Source organism: Rhinopithecus bieti, unplaced genomic scaffold, assembly GCF_001698545.2.
Source record: "Rhinopithecus bieti isolate Rb0 unplaced genomic scaffold, ASM169854v2 scaffold_83274, whole genome shotgun sequence".
NCBI lineage: Eukaryota > Metazoa > Chordata > Mammalia > Primates > Cercopithecidae > Rhinopithecus > Rhinopithecus bieti.
In genome coordinates this window covers 1-7,630 of record NW_016830329.1, presented here as the reverse complement: position 1 = coordinate 7,630, position 7,630 = coordinate 1, and the positions used below count along the sequence as shown (strand labels likewise).

Below are 7,630 nucleotides of genomic sequence, written 5' to 3'. Positions count from 1 at the left end.
TACCTAACAGTCCCAAGTTGCAGCTGTCCGAGAACAACAGGACCCTCACTCTATATGGTGTCAGAAAAAATACTGCAGGACCCTATGAATGTGAAATGAAGAACCCAGTGAGTTCCAGCCGCAGTGACCCAGTCACCCTGAATCTCCTCTGTGAGTATCTTCTGTTCCTCTGTGAGCCAGGCTGCCATCCCAAATACACATGGCCAGAGGCCAGGCCTCTCAGTCCCTCTCAGGTCCAAGAACAGAGACCTTTAAACCTGGACATCAAAGCTGGCCATGATGATGAAGAGTAGGCTTAGGCTTGATCAACAACGGGAGAGAAGAGGCTGCTCTTGCCATGGGAGACTCACAGGGTCCACAGGTTATGATGGGAGAAAGAGGTGAATGTCTCAAGCTCCAGATCAGTGAACAAAGCAGGGATTTGGCTGGGATTTCAGTGTTGTGACTTAGCTCAAAGGGTCACTGTAGCCCTTCCACAGACCAGGATTTTCCCTTCCCTCTGACAACATCACCTGTGACTTTATTCTCTGCTCCAGATGACCTAGATAACCCCACCATTTCTTCTTCATACACCTATTACCATCCAGGGGAAGTCCCCAAGCTCTCCTGTTTCAGAGACTCTCACCCAATGGCAGAGCATTCTTGGCTGACTGATGGGAAGTTCCAGCAATCAGCACAAGTGTTCTTTATCCCTCAAATCACTAAAACATATAGAATGGTCTATGTCTGTTTCAACCATAACTCAGCTACTGGTGGAACAAATCTCATAATTAAGAGGCTCATAGTTCCTGGTAAGTGAATCCATGGAGCACTGGCCATATGTTTTCCAGTGAAGTCTATCTGGCTATCAAGGAAGAGCCACCTGCTGTCTGCAGAAGGAGAAGGAAATAAAAAACCCAGGACAGGGAATATGTTTCTGCTCCAAAACCACCAGCTTTTGCCTGTCCCCTTCACTCTTTCTACATCATTCCTTGTACTCTGCTCTATCTTTGGAGGTCACTGGCTCAAGTAAGTCATCATGAAACACCTGCAAAAAACTGCCCCACCTTGTACCTCCACTGCCTGAGGATTGAACTGACCTCCAGGCTTGACCCTGGTCTCCCCTGTCTTATTTCTGCTGAAACATCCAGTCCCAGGCCAGGCTGTTCAGTATCTTAGGGTTTCAGGACAATGGGAAGTCCCATTACTACTCATCTCTACAAGGTCCTTGGAAATGGAAGCTGCAGAGAAATCACATCTAGGGGGGGCAAAGTAGGATGGAATTTAGAAGAGGCCCAGCACATTCCAGGTAAGGAACCCAAGGTGAGCCAGCCAGTCAGCTGATTAGAGAGGGACTGGGAGGTGTACCAGGGCCTGTGACTCCCACTGACGTGTCCATCCATGACCCAACACTGCCGGTAAATTCACACTTGAGAAAGTCTGTGCTTACCTAAGACAGAGCAGGTGGCCTCATAGTCTTTGAGCCCTTAGATCATCATGCATCTGTCTTGTGACCCACGCACCAGCTATTGGCTTTCAAGGACTCGGGTGGGCTGAGAGGTGGGAGATGCCAACTCTGATTGAAGGATGCCTGTGGAGGAAACAAAGGTGCCACACAGGACAATCTTCTGTTATCCACCCAGCTGAGCTGTCCAAGCCCTACATCACCAGCAACAACTTCAACCCCATGGAAAATAAGAATGATGTATCCTTAACCTGTGTACCTAAGACTCAGGGCTACATCTACATGTGGAGGGTAAATGGTCAGAGCCTCCCAGTCAGTCCCATGCTAAAGCAACCTGGTTAAAACAGGATCCTCATTCTAGCCAATGTCACAAGAAATGACACAGGACCCTATGAATGTGAACTACGGGATCAAGTTGGTAGCATCTGCAGTGANGCCTCAACCAAGAATATAAGGGGAGGGGATGCTTTTGTCATGGGAGACTTGGCATCTATGGCCTGTGATGGGAGAAACAGATGAATACCTCAGGCCTCGTCTCAGTGAACACACAAGGGTTTGGCTGGGCCTTGAGGGTGTGTCTTGGCTTAGAGGGACACTGGTCCCTTTAAGAGACCAGGAGCATCCCCCTCCCTTGGATGACTTCACCTGTGGCTTTATTCTCTTTACTCCAGTTGGTCCAGATGTCCCCAGCATTTTCCCTTCACTCACCGATTACCAATCAGGAGAAAACCTTTACTTGTCCTGCTTCACGGATTCTAACCCACCGGCAAAGTATACTTGGTCAATGCATGGGAAGTTTCTGCAATCAAGACAAGAGCTCTTTATCCTCCAAACTACTACAAAGCATACCAGGATCTATGGTTGCTCTGCTCATAACTCAACCACTGGCAGGGAACGTTCCATATTCAAGATGATCAGAGTCTCTGGTAAGTGGATCCCTGCATCACTGGCAATAGGGTTTTAGGTAGAGTCTATCTGGCTTTCAGAGAAGACTCAGGAAAACATTTTAATTCCCAGCCTGTGTCCCATGGGCAGAAGCAAATCCTAAATTCTACTCTTGAACCCTCCCAATTTGTCTCTACAGACTCTCTTCTCCTTGTTTTTCTGTTTTCTCATGACTGACATTGTGTCCAGCCTGAGAAAGGTAGGGAGGGGACTTTGTCAGCCCTGAGCCCTATGTGGTGGAAGAGTCTTCATAGAGGGACAAGAAGGAGAGTCCTCAAGATCAAGTTGCTTCTTGCTGTCACCAACACATCCCTTTCTACCACTTCTTTGTTTTCTTTTACTTACTCCATGAGCTACAAGGAACATCTGAGGCTTTGAAATAAGCTCAATTTTTTCCCCCAAATGAGAGGAGGAAGCCCCTTGGATGAGAGAGGAGCAGCTCAGACTGCTGCCTGCTCTGCTCTGGGCTTCTCCAGTGACTGGCCCTTCCTGACTCCATCTGGTGTGGGACCAGCATGTGTGGAGAAAGAGTCCTGGTGGCCTCTCCTGAATTCGGTTAAATCGAACTGCCAGTTGAAGTGAAGGCTAGGTTTCAGGGAAATTAGAAGAGAGGAAGCCTCGGGGCAGGCTCTTGAGTTGTGTCATGGCTCTGAAGTCAGAGGCTATATGAGACTGTTGACACAGCACGTGGGACACAGCACAGAGGACAGTGAGTGATGCACACTTGTAGAAACAGGGAGATTCACCTCTGGGGCTCTGCATGGCAGGAAAGGGGCAATACCAAAAAGTGTGTATTTATAGAGTGTAAGACTACCAGGACACTTTATATATATCTAATATAAGACTTATCTTTAACTATTTCTAAGTGTGCAATTTAGTATTGTGTAACCATCACACTATCCATTTCCAGTACTTTTTCCTTTTACCATATCAAACCTCTGCACAAAAGAAACGGTAACTCTCAACCCTTCTCCCCCTAACCCTTAGCACCCACCATTCTACTTTCTTTCTCAATGTAACTCGCTATTCTATCTTTTATAAATGGAATTATATAATAATTATCCTTTTGTGTCTGGCTTATATCAGTTAGCATAATGTCTTCAAGGTTCATCCATTTTGCACGATGTATTGGAATTTTATTCCTTGTTAAGGTTGAATAACATTTCGATGTATAGATATATCTCATTTGCCAACCCACTTATCTTTCAATGGACATTTCCGTTGTTTCCATTTTTGGCTATTGTGAGTAATGCTTCTCTGAACATCAATGTGCAAATATTTGTTCAAATTTCTTTCAATTCTATAGGCAATATGTCCAGAAGTGGAATTGCTGGATCAAATGGTAATTTATTGTTTGATTTTTTGAGAAACAGCCACACCACTTTTTACAGTGGCTGTAACATTTTCCATTCTCATCAGCAATGCACTAGAGCTCCAATTTTTCCATCTGTTTGAAAACACTTGTTGTTTTGTGTTGTTGTCGTTGTTGTTTATCAAAGTCATCCTAAAGTGTGTGAGGTGGTGTCACATTGTGGTTTCGATTTGCGTATCTCTAAGTATTCGTGACGCTGAGGAACTTTCTGTGGGCTTACTGGATATTTGTATATCTTCCTTGGAGAAAACTCAATTTTAATCCTTTGCTCATTTTTTAATTGGGTTTTTGGATGTTTGCTGTTGTTGACTTGTAGTTTTTCATGTATTCTGGAAATTAATTTTGTATCCCACATGCAATTTGCAAATATATTTCTCATTTCATGGGTTGCCTTTTTACTTTCTTGATACTATTCTTTGATATATAAAAGGTTTTGATTTTTAAGAAGTACAATTTATCCATTTTATTTGTTGCCTATGCTTTTGTTGTTACAACCAAGTAATCATTGTGAAATCCAGTATCATGAAGCTTTTCTCCTATGCTTTCTTCTAATAGTTGTATAGATTTTGCTCTTACATTTAGATCTTTGATCTATTGTCGGTTAATTTTTGTATATGTTGTTAGGTTAAAGTTCCACTCATTCTTGCCCTTGGATATCCAGCTTTCCCAATTCATTTGGTGAAAGCACTGTCCTTTCCCCTTTGAACGATCTTGACACAATTGATGAAAATCATTTGGCCATATATGCAAGTATTTCTTTCTGGGCTCTCTGTTCTATTGCACTAATTTCTATGTCCTCCTTTATGCCAGTACCACACTGTAGTGGTTACTGGGGCTTTGTAGTAAATGCTGAAATCAGGAAGTGTGAATCCTGCAGCTTCTTTCCTCCTCTTCAAGGTTGTTTGTCTATTTAGAGTCATGAAATTCAATGTAAATTTTAGGACAGATTTTTCTTTCTCTGCAAAAATGTCACTGAGATTCTGATAGGAAGTGTGTTGAATCTGCAGCTCACTTTGGGTAGCTCTGTCCTCCTAACAATACTGAGTCTTCTAATTCAGGAAAACAGAATATCTTTCATTTTATTGATGTCATCATTAGGCAATATTTTATGGATTTCAGGTATAATCATTTCAGCTCTTTGGTTAAACTTATTCCTAAATAGTTTATTCTTTTTGATATTAATACAAATTAAAATTTTTTCTTAATTTCCCTTCAGATTGTTCATGGTTAGTGTATTGAAATACGACTGATGTTTGAATGTTGATTTTGTATTGTGCAACATTACTGAATTCATTTATTAATTCTAATAGGTTTGTTCCATCTTTAGGATTTTCTACATATAAGTTCAAGTTATCTGCGAACAGAAATAATTTTACTTCTTCCAATTTGAATGTCTTTTTTAAAATTATTGCCTAATTTTCTGACTAGATTTTCAATACTACATTGAATAGAAATGTCAAAAGCAGCATCCTTGTCTCGTTCCTGCTCATACAGGGAAAGCTTTCAGTCTTTCTCCATTGAGTATGATGTTAGCATTGGGTTTCTCACATATTGCCTTTATGTTGAGGTGATTTCCTTCCATTCTTAGTTAGAATGTTGTTACTGTGAAAAAACATTAAATTTCATCAAATGTTTTATTGATTCAATCTTATTACTGATTATAGTTCTATTCATATTTTGTGTTTTCTAGGAATTTGTCTATTTCATCTAGGTTATCCAATTTATTGGCAGACAATTATTTCCAGTAATTTCATAATCATTTTATTAGAATTGGTAGTAATCACTTCATTTTCTTTCTTTCTTTCTTTAAGAGAGAGAGACAGGCTCTCACTCTGTAGGCTAGCCCAGGCTGAAATACAGTGGTGTGATTATGGCTTACCACAGCCTCAACCTCCTGGGCTCAAGCAATTCTCCTTCTTCAGCCTCCCAAGATACTAGGAATACAGATGCATGCCAATATGCCCAGCTAATTGGTTTTTTTTTTTTTTTTTTTTTTTTTTTTTGTAGAGACTGGTTCTCCCCAGGTTACCTATGCTGGTCCAAACACCTGGCCTCAACAAATCCTCCCATTGTGACCTCCCAAAGTGCTAGGATTAAAATATGACCCATCATCTTCAGACTCCATTTTAATTTCTGATTTTAGTAATTTTAATCTTCTCTCTTTTTTCTTAGTCAGTCTATTGAATGGTCGTCAATTTTGTTGATTTTACCTTGAAGAATCAACTTTTGGTTACATTAATTTCCTGTATTCTTTTCCATTCTCCATTTTATTTTTTTCCACTCTAATCCGTATTGTTTCCTTCATTCACTGTGCTTGGGTTTAGTTTGTTCTTCTTTCAAATCCTGAAGTACGAGACAGCTTACTTCATACCATTCATTTAAAGGTTTCATGCAGTCAATGAAACAAGATGCCACACACAGGCGAATCAATGTCAGCTGCTATATTACTACCATCATCATTAGCCTTGAGGTCAAATAGTCCCAGAATCAAATCTCAGATCCACCTATTACTAGCCATACAACACCAGGGAAGCTTTTACACTACTCTAAGCTTATATATTTTCATCGGCAAAATGGAAATAATATCTACTTGACAGGGTTACTGTGTGAATTAAATGAAGTACAGGTAAAGCATTTAGCAAAGGGCCTGGCACATAGTACGTGCCCCTCAACAGTACCTGTTTCCATATATATATAGAAAAAAAGGTAACACATAAAACACTAGGACATGGTTACTGACTACTTGTGGGAGAGAAAGGAAAATCTAAGGGCAAAGAATCAAGCCTGGTATGTTACTTTTACCAACTGAGATGCATCCAGGATGGGATTAGATATATAAGATAATTTATCAGGGAAGACACCTCTGAGGGAATGTGGCGCAGGCATGAAGGTAGTATGTGAGAACTCACAGACCACTATGCAAAGCTGACTCCTGTGAAAAGAAAGAGCAAGGAGTTTTAGGTATCAATACAGTTCTAAGAGAGTTTTGCATGGCTGATGGGGAGTCCTCCCACCAGTTTCCCATTAAAGTTAAACAGAGCCTCAGAGAACTAGGCTTGCTTTCACACCCTTGCTGGGAGCCTATGGGAAGGAAGCTTTCTGTGCAAAGGACTTGGTGAATTTGAAATGCACTGCCCTGGGCCTTCTGTCAATCATGTGCCTGCCATGAAGACCTGGCAGGGTCTCATTCATGGCTACCACCACAGAGACACTGAGAAAAGATACAACCATGAAAAGGTGGAAAAGTGGAAAGTTCTATTCACATAGAAAATAGCAATCAGTCTTTCTCCCACCTGAAAGCTTTCTGAAAATCGAGTGCTGTTGAGAATTGACAGAGGACTGATCACCAACTTAGAAACATGGTGAGAGGGGAAAAAATCTGCAAGAATATAACCATCTCCCAACAACTTTCCAACAGAAATAATGTATTCCTTGAAGAAACAATTATAGAGTATCTCATGTTACATGCTTTTCCTGAGGCTTCACCCAGTAAAATAACATCAGCTCCATTCCTTCTTTTCTTTCTTTCCATAACAGCTCCTTCAGCAAGAGGATATCTATCCTGGGTTATTCCGATATAGCAGCCATGATGTCATTTCTGTATTTCAGGAAGACTGGCAGGTATGATGGCCTTTTCTCTTGTCCTGTTTCCTGCAGCACTGACTGCCATGCTTGGGAGATGGAAAATACTTATTTGCCTGTATCTGGGACTGGATCTCCTCCTTCCTCCATTAAACTCCTGCTTCTCAGTACTAATTCCTGCAGTTCCCTTTCTCCCTTACCTTTATGCTCCCTGTACCCCACTGTCTTTTAGACATAATTATCTCCAGCCTCTGCTCATTTGTTTCTCAGATTTAAATGAGAAACAT

The 7,630-nt window shown here is 41.3% G+C and overlaps 1 pseudogene; it reads left to right on the top strand.

Moving 5' to 3' along the window:
• The first annotated feature begins 5 nt into the window (after positions 1-5).
• Positions 6-7,382, top strand: LOC108524304 (pregnancy-specific beta-1-glycoprotein 4-like; annotated as a pseudogene).
• The last annotated feature ends 248 nt before the right edge of the window (positions 7,383-7,630 follow it).